The sequence below is a fragment of the Pan paniscus genome, chromosome 18 (genome assembly GCF_029289425.2).
Source record: "Pan paniscus chromosome 18, NHGRI_mPanPan1-v2.0_pri, whole genome shotgun sequence".
NCBI lineage: Eukaryota > Metazoa > Chordata > Mammalia > Primates > Hominidae > Pan > Pan paniscus.
In genome coordinates this window covers 31,941,636-31,957,590 of record NC_073267.2, presented here as the reverse complement: position 1 = coordinate 31,957,590, position 15,955 = coordinate 31,941,636, and the positions used below count along the sequence as shown (strand labels likewise).

Sequence of the window (15,955 nt, the reverse complement as noted above, 5' to 3'; positions counted from 1 at the left end):
CGGAGTTTCACTATGTTGGCCAGGCTGGTCTCGAACTCCTGACCTCGCGATCTGCCTGCCTCAGCCTCCCAAAGTGCTGGGATTACAGGCATGAGCCACCACGCCCGGCCCCATGGGTGTTTTTTAGAGTTCTCTTTGATTCACACTTAGTCACAATCCCCTGTAAATAGTTCATTGTTCTGTTAAAACTTCCCTGTTTAAATGACTCTGTGGTTTCCGCCTTGTGAGTGGATCCCGATCGATGTAGCATTATTACAAGAGGGGTGCCTGGAGATAGATCCACAAGGATAGCATTTGGGGACTGGTTTGTCCATGCCCTTGGGTTTGAGCTTTGTCTGAGCTCCAAGGGAATGGGAACTGGACGTTGGTAATCTGCGATGTGCTGTGGCATCGAGTTAATCAGACTGTTGCCTACAGCTTGTCTTTATAAAGTACCAACTCCAGTGCATGCCCCGGGAGCCCAAGTGGCTGCTGTACTTGACTGTGATGTCAATAACGATGACTGTAAGGGCTGTGGCGTGGGACGGATTCTTCTCAGTGCACTGCGTCACTTCCAGAAAGAAAACCACAAGCTTGGCTAGGCATGGTGGCTCATGCCTATAATCCTAGCACTTTGGGAGGTGAAGGTGGGTGGATCACGAGGTCAGGAGAGCGAGACCATCCTGGCTAACACGGTGAAACGCTGTCTCTACTAAAAATACAAAAAAATTAGCTGGGCGTGGTGGCGGGTGCCTGTAGTCCCAGCTACTCAGGAGGCTGAGGCAGGAGAATGGTGTGAACCTGGGAGGCAGAGCTTGCAGTGAGCCGAGATCGCGCCACTGCACTCCAGCCTGGGCAACAGAGTGAGACTCCATCTCAAAAAAAAAAAAAAATTAGCCAGGTGTGGTTGCGGGCGCCTGTAGTCTCAGCTACTTGGGAGGCTGAGGCAGGAGAATGGCGTGAACCCAGGAGACGGAGCTTGCAGTGAGCCGAGATAGTGCCACTGCACTCCAGCCTGGGCAACAGAGCAAGACTCCGTCTCAAAAAAAAAAAAAATATATATATATATATGGAGCAGAAAAAGCCTTTGTTGGACGAATTTACAAAGCTTGTGCAAATGTAAGGTGTTTAAAGCCTATGGTTGCTGGGCATGGTGGCTCACGCCTGTAATTCCAGCACTTTGGGAGGCTGAGGCGGGTAGATTGCCTGAGGTCAAGAGTTCAAGACCAGCCTGGCCAACATGATGAAACCCCATCTCTACTAAAAATACAAAATTTAGCCGGCCATGGTGGCACATGCCTGTAATCCCAGCTACTCAGGAGGCTGAGGCAGGAGAATCGCTTGTGCCCAGGAGGCGGAGGTTGCAGTGAGTGGAGATCACGCCACCGACCTCCAGCCTGAGCGATAAGGGAGACTCCATCTCAAAAAAAAAAAAAAAAAAAAAGGCCTATGGTTATTAACTGTATGATTCATCAGCAGGTACTTTGCAGACATTTTTGAATCTGTCATAAGATATTGAACCAGTACTGTCAATTGTGAACTTCATTTGCTTGTGTGGATTTAACTGTCAGTTCCATAAATTTTTGTTAGAAATACAAGCTGAATATCCTGACTTGCCATGCCATACAGTAGTTTGATGTCTTGGCAGTGCTAAATTTTATGGTTTTGTTTTGTTTAGTTTTTTTGAGACAGGGTCTCACTCTGTCACCCAGGTTGGAGTGCAGTGGTGTGATCTTGGCTCACTGCAACCTCTGCCTCTCATGCTCAGGCGACCCTTCCACCTAAGGTTACTTCCCTAAGTAACTGGGACTACACACATGTGCCACCACGCCTGGCTAGTTTTTGCATTTTTTGCAGAGACAGGGTTTTGCCATGTTGCCCGGGCTGGTCTTGAACTCCTGGGCTCAAGTAATCTGCCTGTGTCAGCCTCCCAAAGTGCTGGGGTTATACGTATGAGCCACCACACACAGCCATATGGTTTTTAACTCCGGGCTGAGATTGAATTTTTTTTTCTTTTCTTTTCTTTATTTGTTTGAGACTGAGTCTCACTCTGTCACCCAGGCTAGAGTGCAGTGGTGCTATCTCAGCTCACTGCAATCTCTGCCTCCTGAGTTCAAGGGATTTTCCTGCTTCGGCCTCCCAAGTAGCTGGGATTACAGGTGCCTGCCACCACACCTGGCTAATTTTTTTTGTATTTTTAGTAAAGACGGGGTTTCACTGTGTTGGCCAGGCTGGTCTCGAACTCCTGACCTCAGGTAATCCACCTGCTTCGGCCTCCCAGATTGCGGGTATTACAGGCGTGAGCCACTGCACCTGGCCTGAAATTTTTCTAAATAAGAACCGGGCCAGGTGCAGTGGCTCACACCTGTGTTACCAGCACTTTAGGAGGCCGAGGTGGGCAGATCACTTGAGGACCATCCTCACTAACATGGTGAAACCCCGTCTCTACTAAAAATACAAAAAATTAGCCAGGCTTGGTGGCGGGCACCTGTAGTCCCAGCTACTCTGGAGGCTGAGGCAGGAGAATCGCTTGAACCTGGGGAGGTGGAGGTTGCAGTTAGCCTAGATCATGCCACTGCACTCTAGCCTGGGCGACAGAGCGAGACTCCTTCTCAACAACAACAACAACAACAAAGAAGAACCCCACATAACCACTGCTATCAAACACTGAGAGGCTTTGTTAACTAGCTTTTGAAGCAGTTTTGATAATATCTCTTAATAATTCAACCTAAAATTATAAGGCAAAACAGCACTATATGTTTAACGTATGCTGCTGTAAAGTAACTTCATTGATGGTATATTGTTTGAATCACAAGCGATGTCAAGCTGCCTTATACACAGGCCATAATATCAAAGTTAAAACAAGGAGCAAGATGTCCATTCCCATATAAATTTTTAGGAGCTACATTTCCAATCTCAAACTGCAGTTCCAGTAGCATTTTTAGGACTTCAGTGATATTGAGACACATCTCAAGTGATTAAACCATAATGTAGTGACATGCTAAAAGGCAGATAGCAAGAGAAAAATCCAATCCAAATAGATTTTTTTTTTTTTTTTGAGACACGGTCTTGCTCTGGTGCCCAGGCCAGAGTGCAGTGGCACCATCTCAGCTCACTGCAACTTCTACCTCCCAGGTTCAAATGATACTGAGAGTCAAGTAGCTGGAATTACAGGCACACGCCACCACGCCTGGCTGATTTTTTTGTATTTTCAGTAGAGAGGGGGGTTTTGCCGTGTTGCCTAGGCTGGTCTGGGACTCCTGGCCTCGAGTGATCCACCTACCTCGGCCTCCCAAAGTGCTGGGATTAAGTGAGCCACCGCACCTGGCCAGAATCCAAATAGAATTCTATAAATGCCTTTCAAATGATGAATGTGCTCGTGACATCATATGCTTGTGGATTGCTATCTGTATTTGGCAATACCTATCTTCAGGAAAAACTATTTTTGCCAAATCTCATTACAGATTAGAATTAACAGATAAACATTTGTCATAGACTTTGATGATAGGGAACACTAACTTTGTTCTTTTTTTTTTTTTTTTCTGAGATAGAGTCTCGCTCTGTCACCCAGGGTGGAGTGCAGTGGTGTGATCTCGGCTCACTGCCACCTCTGCCTCCTGAGTTCAGGCAATTCACATGCCTGAGCCTCTCCAGTAGCTGGGATTACAGGCATGCGCCACCATGTCTGGGTAATTTTTGTATTTTTAGTAGAGTCTGGGTTTTGCCATGTTGGTCAGTCTGGTCTCAAACTCCTGGCCTCAAGTGATCTGCCCGCCTCGGCCTCCCAAAGTGCTGGGATTACAGGCATGAGCCACTGTGCCCTGCCATAATATACTATTTTTTATCTGTTGTCCTACAACACCTAAAATATTTACTATTTGGCCCTTTACAAAAAACATTTGCCAACCCCTGATCTAGAAAATGCAAATCAGATCAGGCGTGGTGGCTCACGCCTATAATTCCAGCACTTTGGGAGTCTGAGGTAGGCGGATCACCTGAGCTCAGGAGTTCGAGACCAGCCTGGCCAATGTAGTGAAACCCCGTTTCTACTAAAAATACAAAAATTACCTGGGTGTGGTAGTGGGTGCCTGTAATCCCAGCCACTTGGGAGGCTGAGGCAGGAGAATTGTTTGAACCTGGGAGGCGGAGGTTGCAGTGAGCTGAGACTGCACCATTGCACTCCAGCCTGGGTGACAAGAGCAAAACTCCATCTCAAAAAGAAAAAAAAGAAAATGCAAATCAACCTATGGTGACAGAAAGCAGATCAGTGGTTTCTTGGGTATGAGGGGTCAGAGAGAGGCAGGTGGGAGAGATTACAGTCACAGGGAGACTTCTGCGTGATGCATACCTTCGCTATCATGATTGTGGTAATGACTTCACGGCTATAGATATAAAATATATGTCAAAACATCAAATTCTGGCTGGACACAGTGGCTTATGCCTGTAATCCCAGCACTTTGGGAGGCTGTGGCAGGAAGATTTGCTTGAGGCCAGGTGTTTGAGACTAGCTTGGGCAATATTGTGAGACCATGTCTCCACCAAAAAAAGGTTTTTTTGGTTTTTTTTTTTTAATTAGCTGGGCACAGTTGTGCACACTTGTAGTCCCAGCTACTCTGAAGGCTGAGGCGGGAGGATGGTTTGAGCCCAGGAGTCCGAGGCTGCAGTGAGCTATAATTGCACCAGCACACTCCAGCCTGAGCAACAGAGCAAGACCTTGTTAAAAATAAATAAATAAATAAGCTGGGCGCAGTGGCTCACACCTGTAATCCCAGCACTTTGGGAGGCTGAGGCAGGTAGATCACCTGAGGTCAGGAGTTCGAGACCAGCCCGGCCAACATGGTGAAACCCCATCTCTACTAAAAATACAAAAATTAGCCAGGTGTGGTGGCGTGCACCTGTAATCCCAGCTACTCGGGAGGCTGAGGGAGGAGAATTGCTTGAGCCCGGGAGGCAGAGGTTGCAGTGAGCCAAGATCACACCACTGTACTTCTGCCTGGTTGACAGAGCAAGACTCCATGTCAAAAAAATAAACAAAAACCTTGCTCTAGTAGCCAAAAACCTAAGTTGAGTTGCCACAGTGAAGAGTTGTAGTCTCTCGCCTGGATTTTAGACCTAAGTCAGCATAGATCCAGAGTCACTTAATTGGAGAGAAGTTTGGTTCTCCCTGAGAGAGGAACATGCCCTGTTTACTAGAGTGTGCATCAGGGAGAAGAAAATACCCAACCTTTTGAGGATTCCTAGACATTGGCTCTGAATTAACGCCAATTCCTGAGGATCCAAAATGCCACTGTGGCTCATCACTAAAAGTAGGGGCTTAAAGATAGATGGTCAGGTGCTAGATGGAGTTTTAGCTCAGCCCCAACTCACAGAGGGCTCCGTTGATCTATGGTCCCACCCTGTGGTTATTTCCAAATTCCTGAGAGTATAATAGGAATAGCCATCTATGGCAACTGACAAATCTCCACACTGGCTCTCCCACCCATGGAGTGAGAGAATCATGGTGGAAAGGGCTAAGGGAAAGTCCCTGTAACTTCCACTTCCTGTCAAGACAGTTAACCAGAGGGCTGGGCGCAGTGGCTCACACCTGTAATCCCAGCACTTTGGGAGGCCAAGGCGGGCGGATCACGAGGTCAGGAGATTGAGACCATCCTGGCTAACACGGTGAAACCCCATCTCTACTACAAATACAAAAAATTAGCCAGGCGTGATGGCGGGCACCTGTAGTCCTAGCTACTCAAGAGGCTCAGGCAGGAGAATGGCGTGAACCCAGGAGGCAGAGGTTGCAATGAGCCAAGATCATCCCACTGCACTCCAGCCTGGGCAACAGAGCGAGACTCTGTCTCAAAGAAAAAAAAATTTAAAAAGACAGTTAACCAGAAGTATTATCACATACCTGGAGAGTTGCAGAGACTAGTGCCACCCTCAAAGACTTGCAAGGGGCCAGGTGGGGTGGCTCAGGCCTGTAATCCTAGCATTTTGGGAGGCCAAGGTGGGTGGATCACCTGACGTCAGGAGTTAGAGACCAACCTGGGCAACATGGTGAAACCCTATCTCTACTAAAAGTACAAAAATTAGCCGAGTGTGGTGGCAGGCGCCTGTAATCCCAGCTACTCAGGATGCTGAGGCAGGAGAATCGCTTGAACCTGGGAGGCAGAGGCTTCAGTGAGCTGAGATCATACCACTGTACTCCAGCCTAGGCAAAAGAGCGAAACTGTGTCTAAAAAAAAAAAAAAAAAAAAGACTTGAATGGGCAGGCGTTTGGCATATGCTGGTTGGATGGATCTTAGAGAATGACTGTGGACTATGGGAAACTCATTTAGATGGTGACTTCAATTGCAGCTGCTGCCTCACATGTGGTATCTTTAGACAGCAGAAGAAATCAACATGACCCCTAGCGTGGTGCAATGATGTATTAAAGACTCAGTTAAGGCAAGATGTGGTGGCTTACACCTGTAATCCCAGCACTTTGGGAGGCCAAATCACTTGAGGTCAGGAGTTTGAGACCAGCCTGGCCAACATGTAAAACCCCATCTCCACTAAAAATACAAAAATTAGCCAGGCGTGGTGGCGCATGCCTGTAATACCAGCTACTCTGGAGGCTGAGGCAGGAGAATCACTTGAATCTGGGAGGTGAAGGTTGCAGTGAGCCGAGATCATGCCACTGCCCTCCAGCCTGGGCAACAGAGCAAGACTCTATCTCAAAAAAATAAAGAAAGACTCAGTTAAGGCACCACTTGAGAGACCACACCCAGAAAGAATGGTTTGGGTTTTTTACCCCGCACAGAGGCTGGGATTCTTTTTTATAGCATGCACACTACTATCTTTTTTTTTTTTTTTTTGAGACAGAGTCTCACTCCTGTTGCCCAGTCTAGAGCGCAATGGGGTGATCTCAGCCCACTGCAACCTCCACCTCCTTGGTTCAAGAGATACTGCTGCCTCAGCCTCCTGAGTAGCTAGGATTACAGGCATGCGCCACCACGCCTGGCTAATTTTGTATTTTAGTAGAGACAGGGTTTCTCCATGTTGGTCAGGCTGGTCTCGAACTCCTGATCGCGGGTGATGCGCCTGCCTTGGCCTCCCAAAGTGCTGGGATTGCAGGCGTGAGCCACCTCGCCCGGCCAACACTGCTGTCTTAATGAGAGACCATTACATAGTGCTTTTTCTCTCATAGCCAGAATACAAGTCAGAATCAAGGAGAGATATTAGATCTCGTTCTTCTCGCTGTTTTTTTTTCTTTTCTTTTCTTTTTTGAGACAAAGTTTTGCTCTGTCGCCCAGGCTGGAGTGCAGTGGCGCGATCTCGGCTTGCTGCAAGCTCCGCCTCCCAGGTTCACGCCATTCTCCTGCCTCAGCCTCCCGAGTAGCTGGGACTACAGGCGCCCGCCACCATGCCCGGCTAATTTTTTTGTGTTTTTAGTAGAGACGGGGTTTCACCGTGTTAGCAGGTTGGTCTCCATCTCCTGACCTCATGATCCGCCCGCCTTGGCCTCCCAAAGTGCTGGGATTACAGGCGTGAGCCACCGTGCCTGGCCTATTTTTTTTTTTTTTTTTTTTGAGACAAACTCTCACTCTGTCGCCCAAGCTGGAGTGTCATCGCTCACTGCAATCTCCGCCTTCCGGGTTCAAGCGATTCTTGTGCCCCAGCCTCCCAAGTAGCTGACCGCCACGCCTAGCTAATTTTTTTTTTTTTTTTTTTGATGTTGTCTCGCTCTGTCGCCAGGATGGAATGCAGTGGCGCCATCTTGGCTCACTGCAGTCTGCCTCCCGGGTTCAAGCGATTCTCGTGCCTCAGCCTCCCGAGTAGCTGGGTTTACAGGCACGTACCACCACACCCAGCTAATTTTTTTTTTTTGTACTTTTATGGGGTTTCACCAGGTTGGCCAGGATGGTCTTGATCTCCTGACCTCGTGATCCACCCATCTCGGCCTCCCAAAGTGCTGGGATTACAGGCGTGAGCCACTGTGCCCAGCTGACACCTGGCTAATTTTTTTTTTTTTTGAGATGGAGTTTCACTCTTGTCCCCGGGGCTGGAGTGCAATGGCGCTATCTTGGCTCACTGCAACCTCTGCCTCCCGGGTTCAAGTGATTCTCCTGCCTCAGCCTCCTGAGTAGCTGAGATTACAGGCATGCGCCACCACGCCCAGCTAATTTTTGTATTTTTAGTAGAGAGAGGATTTCACCATGTTGGTTAGGCTGGTCTCGAACCCCTGACCTCGTGATCCAACCTCCTTGGCCTCCCAAAGTGTTGGGATTACAGGCATGAGCCACCGCGTCTGACCACCAAGCTAATTTTTGCATTTTTAGTAGAGATGGGGTTTCGCCATGTTGGCCAGGCTGGTCTCAAACTCCTGGCCTCAAGTAATCTGACTGTCTCGGCCTCCCATAGTGCTGGGATTACAGGTGTGAGCCACCACACCTGACCAAAAAATTTTTTGTTAAAGACAAAGTCTCATTCTGTCACCCAACCTGGAGTACAGTGGTGCAATTATGGCTCACTGCAGCCTTGAACTTCTGGGCTCGAGCAATCCTCCTGCCTCAGCCTCCCAAGTAGCTAGGACTACAGGTGCGTGCCACCACACCTGGCTAATTTTTGTATTTCTTTTTTTTTTGGTGGGGGCGTGGACAGGTTCTGGCCATGTTGCCCAGGCTGTTGTCAAACTCCTGCCCTCAAACCATCCTCCCACCTCGCCCAGTCTCACTATTCTACCAAATAACCCACTTGCAGATTTTTTGTTTCCTGTCTTGGTAAGTTTGAGCTCTGCTGACTTGGAAGACTTAGTCCTCAAGGGAGGAATTCTTCCATCAGGGACACAACAATGATACCATTGAATTGGAAAATGAGACTGCCACCTGGTCATGTTGGACTTTTTAGGCCGCTGAACCAACCACAGAAAATGGGGTTACTCTACTGGCTGGAGTTATTGATCCTTATGACCAGGAGGAAACTGGGTTGCTGCCACACCATGGGGGTAAGGATGGTGTGTCTGAATCCCGGGTTTCTCTGGAGTGCCTCTTACTATTTCTATGCCCAATAATACATGTTACTGAAAAACTGTGGTAACTAAAAGAAGGCAGGACAATGTGGACCCTTTAGGAATGAAGCTTTGCCTCATCCTACCAGGTAAAAAGCCCAATTATCGGAGCCCAAGGATTTTTGGATACTTACAGAAGGGAACATAGTTACCAATTATAGGCTCATGACCAATTACAGAACTGAGGATCTTGGAAGCTTGTCATATTTCCTTTTTGCTTTTTTTTTTTTTTTTTTTTTGAGATGGAGTCTCACTCTGTCGCCCAGGCTGGAGTTCAGTGGCTCAATCTCGGCTCACTACAACCTCTGCCTCCCGGGTTCAAGCAATTCTCCTGCCTCAGCCTCCCGAGTAGCTGGGATTACAGGCATGTGCCACCATGCTTGGCTAATTTCTGTATTTTTTAGTAGAGACGGAGTTTCACCATGTTGGCCAGGCTGGTCTCAAACTCCTGACCTCAAGTGATCTGCCCGTCTTGGCCTCCCAAAGTCCTGAGATTACAGGCGTGAGCCACCTCACCTGGCCCCTTTTTGCATAATATATTCATGTCTTTATTTGTACATGCTAGCCATCTTTTTTTTTTATTTGGTCCATAGGCATTTTATTTGTAAATATGTGTTACATCTCTAGAAAAAGAGTCCCAGGATTTTCCTTCCTGTGTGTTTTCGTCTTGCTTCTTCATGGTCCATGATGCCAGCTGAGGTTGTCAGTACAATGAAACCAAACTGGCGGGATGGAAGCAGATCATTCTGCCATTTTCTAGATCTTTGCACATCAAATCTGGGGCTGATCCCACGTTTAGCCTGCCTGTGAGGTTTACAGTAATTTTCCCAGCTGTGTGATCATCAGTGATTTCAAATTCGCCAATGTAACCATGCTTCATCATCACAGTTAGAAACTGGACAATGACTTTGGAGAACGGCCTAATAAGAACCTGGCATTTTGCCTCTCTTTTTGGCATCGTTGATTTTTTTTTTTTTTTTCTTTTTGAGACGGAGTCTCCCTCTTTCGCCAGGCTGGAGCGCAATGGTGCGATCTCGGCTCACTGCAACCTTTGCCTCCTGGGTTCAAGCGATTCTCCTGCCCCTGCCTCCCGTGTAGCTAGGATTACAGGCGTGCGCCACCACACCCAGCTAAGTTTTGTATTTTTAGTACAGACAGGATTTCACCATGTTGGCCAGGATGGTCTTGATCTCTTGACCTCATGATCTGCCTGCCTCAGCCTCCCAAAGTGCTGGGATTACAGGCATGAGCCATAGCACCCAGCCTGTCGATGTTCTTGAGAGCATCAGCTGGGACAGTCATATGCACCATTTTGGTGGCAGGGGAAGATGGTGGAAAGAGCTTTCTTTTTTTTCTCTCCTCGTTTTTATTTTTTATACAAGTTATTGGAGGTTAGCTCTACAATTCGGCCTTTAGGTAGCAGAACATTCAAGACTATGACTTAATTTGAGGAGTAATTAAAATAGCCGGCAACTGGTGCAATGACCATTATGACAGCGAGTCTCATTTTGGAGAAACTGTGAGAACTTTCCTTGTATGAAAGATAACTATCTCTTTTTTTAGTTTTTTATTTTTATTTTTTGTGGGAATGTAGTAGGTGTATATATTTACAAGGTACATGAGATATTTTGATACAGGCACACAATACATAACAATCACATCAGGGTAAATGTGGTATCCAGCACCTCCGACATTTATCCTTTGTGTTACAAAGAATCAAATTAAACTCTCTTAGTTTAGGGTTTTTTGTTTGTTTGTTTGTTTTTTGAGACAGAGTTTCACTTTTGTCACCCAGTCTGGGGTGCAATGGCACGATCTCGGTTCACTGCAATTTCTGCCTCTGGGTTCAAGCGATTCTCCTGCGTCAGGCTCCCAAGTAGCTGGGATTAAAGGCATGCACCACCACACCCAACTAATTTTGTATTTTTAGTAGAGATTTCTCCATGTTGGTTAGGCTGGTCTCAAACTCCCAACCTCAGGTGATGTGCCCACCTCAGCCTCCCAAAGTGCTGGGGTTACAGGCATGAGCCACCACGACCAGCCTTTTTTTTTTGAGATGGAGTCTCAGTCTGTCGCCCAGGCTGGAGTGCAGTGGTGAGATCCTGGCTCACGGCAACCTCTGCCTTCCAGGTTTTTTTGTTTGTTTGTTTTGAGACAGTCTTTCTCTGTTGCCCAGGCTGGAGGGCAGTGGTGCAATCTCGGCTCACTGCAACCTCCGCCTTGCGTGTTCAAGTGATTCTCCTGCCTCAGCCTCCTGAGTAGATGGGATTACAGTCGTGCACCACCATGCCTGGCTAATTTTTGTATTTTAAGTAGAGACGGGGGTTTCACCATGTTGGTCAGGCTGGTCTCGAACTCCTGACCTCATGATCCACCTGCCTTGGCCTCCCAAAGTGCTGGGATTACAGGCGTGAGCCACCACACCCAGCCTTGGCCTTCCAGGTTTAAGCAATTCTCCTGTCTCAGCCTCCCGAGTAGCTGGGATTACAGGCACCCACCACCACACCTCGCTGAGTTTTGTATTTTTAGTAGAGACGGGGTTTCACCATGTGGGCCAGGCTGGTCTCGAACTCCTGACCTCAAGTGATCCACCCGCCTCGGCCTCCCAAAGTGCTGGGATGACAGGTGTGAGCCACCATGCCTGGCCCTCTTTTAGTTATTTTTAAATGTACAATAAATTATTTTTGACTGTAGTCACCCTGTTGTGCTATCAAGTAATTTTTTTAATCTTTTTTTTTTTTTTTGACAGGGTCTCTCTGTATTACTCAGGCTGGAGTGCAGTGGCGTGATCTCTGCTCACTGCAGCCTTGACCTCCCAGCAGGCTCAAGCAATCCTCCTGTCTCATCCTCCCGAGTAGCTGGGACTACAGGCATGCGCCATCACGCCCAGCTAAGATCTTTTTTAAAATGCTTAATCCAGAAGTCATTACAAACAAATACTAGATCTTATTTATTCTATCTAACTATATCTCTGTACCCATTAACCATTCCGCCTTCCCTGCCTCCATTACCCTTCCCAATCTCTGGTAACCATCCTTCTACTCTCTGTCTCCAGGAGTTCAACTGTTTTTCATTTTTGGCTCCCACAAATAAGTGAAAACTTTTGAAGCTTGTCTCTGTGCCCACCTTATTTCACTTAGCATCATGACCTCGAGTTCCATTCATGTTGTCACATATGACAGGATCTCATTCTTTTTTATGGCTGAATAGTACTCCATTATATATATGTACCACATTTTCTTTATCCATTCATCTGTTTGTTGGGGTTTTTTTCTGTTTTTGTTTTGAGATGGAGTCTCCACCTGTCGCACAGGCTGGAGTGCAGTGGCATGATCTCGGCTCACTGCAACCTCTGTCCACCTCCCAGGGTCAAGCAATTCTCCTGCCTCAGCCTCCCGAGTAGCTGGGATTACAGGCGCCTGCCAACAGGCCCGGCTAATTTTTGTATTTTTAGTAGAGATGGAGTTTCACCATGTTGGCCAGGCTGGTCTCGAACTCCTTACCTCAAGTGATCTGCCTGCCTCAGCCTCCCAAAGTGCTGGGATTACAGGCATGAGCCACTGCGCCTGGACAATTTTTACTTTTTTTTTTTTTTGAGACAGAGTCTTGCTCTGTCACCCAGACTGAAGTGCAGTGGCGCCGTCTCAGCTCACTGCAAGCTCCGCTTCCCGGGTTCACGCCATTCTCCTGCCTCAGCCTCCTGAATAGCTGGGACTACAGGCGCCCACCACCATTCCTGGCTAATTTTTTTGTATTTTTAGTAGCGATGGGTTTTCACCATGTTAGCCAGGATGGTCTCGATATCCTGACCTCGTGATCTGCCTGCCTTGGCTTCCCAAAGGGCTGGGATTACAGGCGTGAGCCACTGTGCCCAGCCAATTTTTACTATTTTTATATTTCCAAAAGCTTTGAACTAATTTTACTATTTATGTGCAAATTCTTTTTTTTTTTTTTGAGACAGAGTTTCACTCTTGTTGCCCAGGCTGGAGTGCAATGGCATGATCTCAGCTCATCGCAACCTCTGTGTCCCAGGTTCAAGCGATTCTCCTGCCTCAGCCTCCCGAGTAGCTGGGATTACAGGCATGCACCACCATGCCCAGCTAATTTTGTATTTTTAGTAGAGATGGGGTTTCTCCATGTTGCTCAGGCTGGTCTTGAACTCCTGACCTCGGGTGATCCGCCCACCTCGGCCTACCAAAGTGCTGGGATTACAGGTGTGAGCCACCGTGCCCGGGCTTCAAATTCTTTATTTTGAAACAATTTCAAATGTACAGAGATGTTAAAAGGCTAGCGTTTCCAGGAAAGTCTAGAACGTCAGGATAACATTTACCCAGATTCACCAGTTGTTAATATTTTGCCACATTTGCATTTTCTCTTTCTGTGTGTATATTATACATATGTGTGTGTGTGTGTGTGTGTGTGTGTGTGTGTGTGTATATATATATATATATGCTTTTTTGGAAACCTTGTGTGTGTGTGAGACTCATTCTGTTGCCAGGCTGGAGTGCAGTGGCAAGATCTCAGCTCACTGCAATCTCTGCCTCCCGGGTTAAAGCGATTCCCCTGCCTCAGCCTCCCGAGTAGCTGGAACTACAGGCGCGCACCACTACACCTGGCTAATTTTTTGTATTTTAGTAGAGACAGGGTTTCACCATGTTGGCCAGGCTGGTCTCGAGCTCCTGACCTCAAATGATCCACCCACCTCAGCCTCCCAAAGTGCTGGGATTACAGGCATGAGCCACCACACCTGGCCTTTTGGAAACATTTGAGAGTAGGTTGCATCTATCACACTCTTCTTGCCCCATCATACTTCTTTACATATTTACTAAGAATATACCCTGGGCTGGGCTTGGTGGCTCACGCCTGTAATCCCAGCACTTTGGGAGGCCAAGGTGGGCAGATCACCTGAGGTCAGGAGTTCAAGACCAGCCTAGCTAATGTGGTGAAACCCCGTATCTACTAAAAATACAAAAATTAGGCCAGGCGCAGTGGCTCACGCCTGTAATCCCAGCACTTTGGGAGGCCAAGGAGGGTGGATCACCTGAGGTCAGGAGTTCAAGACCAGCCTGACTAACATGGAGAAACCCCCTCTCTACTAAAAATACAAAATTAGCCGGGCGTGGTGGCACACGCCTGTAATCCCAGCTACTCGGGAGGCTGAGGCAGGAGAATCACTTGAACCCAGGAGGCGGAGGTTGCAGTGAGCCGGGATCTCACCACTGCACTGCAGCCTGGGTGACAAGAGGGAGGGAGACTCTGTCTCAAAAAACAAAAAACAAAACAAAACAAAAAAACACCCTGGCCGGACATGGTGGCTCACACCTGTGATCCCAACACTTTGGGAGGCAGAAGCAGGTGGATAGCTTGAGGCCAGCAGTTCAAGACCAGCATGGGCAACACAGCAAAACCCCATCTTTACCAAAAGAAAAAAAAACCAAGAAACAAAAAATTAGCTGGGCGTGGTGGTGCACACCTATAGTTCCAGCCACAACTACTTGGGAGACTAAGGTGGGAGGATCTCTTAAGCCTGGGAGGTGGAGGCTGCATTGAGCCAAGACCCCACTGCTGCACTCCAGCCTGGGTGACAAGAGCGAGACCCTGTCTCAACAACCACAAAAAAGAATACATCCTTCCATATCTCCAGTAGAGTCATAACACATTCAGGAAATTTATAATGGTTGCAATACTTTGTAGTCTATATTCCAAATTTATCAATTTTCCCCATATTGTCTGTTTTGTTTTTATTTTGAGATAGGGTCTCGTTCTGTCGCTCAGGCTGGAGTACAGTGGCGAGATCACGGCTCACTGCAGCCAGGACCTCCTGAGCTCAAGCAATCCTCATTTTCCCCCATCCCCCCATCACAGGTAATCAATTTGATGAGTTTCTGATTTATACTTTGTTTTTCTTGGCAAAAACCTGCAGATACATTTATGTCTTCATATTTCCCCTTCTTCCTTATACAAAAGGTAGCACAGTATACAAAAGGTAGCACAGTCTTTTGAAGTTTGCTTTCTTTTTCTTTTCTTTCTTTTTTTTTTTTTTTATGAGATGGAGTCTGGCTCTGTCATCCAGGCTGGAGTGCAGTGGCATGATCTTGGCTCACTGCAACCTCCACCTTCCGGGTTCAAGCGATTCTTCTGCCTCAGGCTCCCGAGTAGCTGGGACTACAGGCGTGAGCCACCACACCCAGCTAATTTTTGTATTATTAGTAGAGACGGGGTTTCACCATATTGGCCAGGCTGGTCTCGAACTCCTGACCTCACGATCCAACCACCTCGGCCTCCCAAAGTGCTGGGATTACAGGCGTGAGCCACTGAGCCTGGCCATAGTGATATAATTTTTAAATTGCACACGATAAGACAACATTCCCATTGTTACCCAACGACTTAGTGAGGGGGTGGGTGCCAGCCACTGAGCTAGGCATGAGGGATAGAGAAATGCCCTTTATGACCTCAAATTCCAAAAGAAAGGTGAGACAAATATAAACAAAAACAATACACTGCTCTGGGAGCCCAGAGGAGGAACTCAGTAATAGAGGATGTTCCAAAGAACTGATACTTAGGCTTGAAGAACGAGAAAGTAGAGAACTGTAAGAGAATTCTATGTGAACAGTGCTTGTATGGAAGAGTTGAATAAGGGTGTTACAGTAGGTAGCTAGTGAGACATGAGCCGGCCAGGAGTGCTGCCCCAACCCCACCACCGGGAATGTTAGGCAACCATCAGGTGATGGTCAGGTGGTTGTTAAACTTGTCTCTAAAATAGTAATTGGTTGCAGCCAGCATCAGGGAAAGGCAGTCTCCAAATAGATGGAAAACACTTGAAACTGATGATCAGCAGCTTCTCGATAAGATCTCAGAAGTTGGGTAAGTGGGCTCAAGCTTATGCACCAAGAGGCAAAATGGCGGAGTTTAATGGTACATGCCCTTCCTCCAGGAATGCTAGAT

General features: G+C 47.4%; 1 long non-coding RNA gene across 1 annotated transcript in view; it reads right to left on the bottom strand.

The window, feature by feature from the left end:
• The window catches only part of LOC134729289 (uncharacterized), a 30,764-nt gene that overhangs the window by 12,131 nt on the left and 2,678 nt on the right, over positions 1-15,955 (bottom strand). Inside the window, exon 2 of the long non-coding RNA XR_010110258.1 lies at positions 1-15,955. This exon is cut by the window's left edge and continues 12,131 nt beyond it. This is a non-coding gene — a long non-coding RNA (uncharacterized LOC134729289).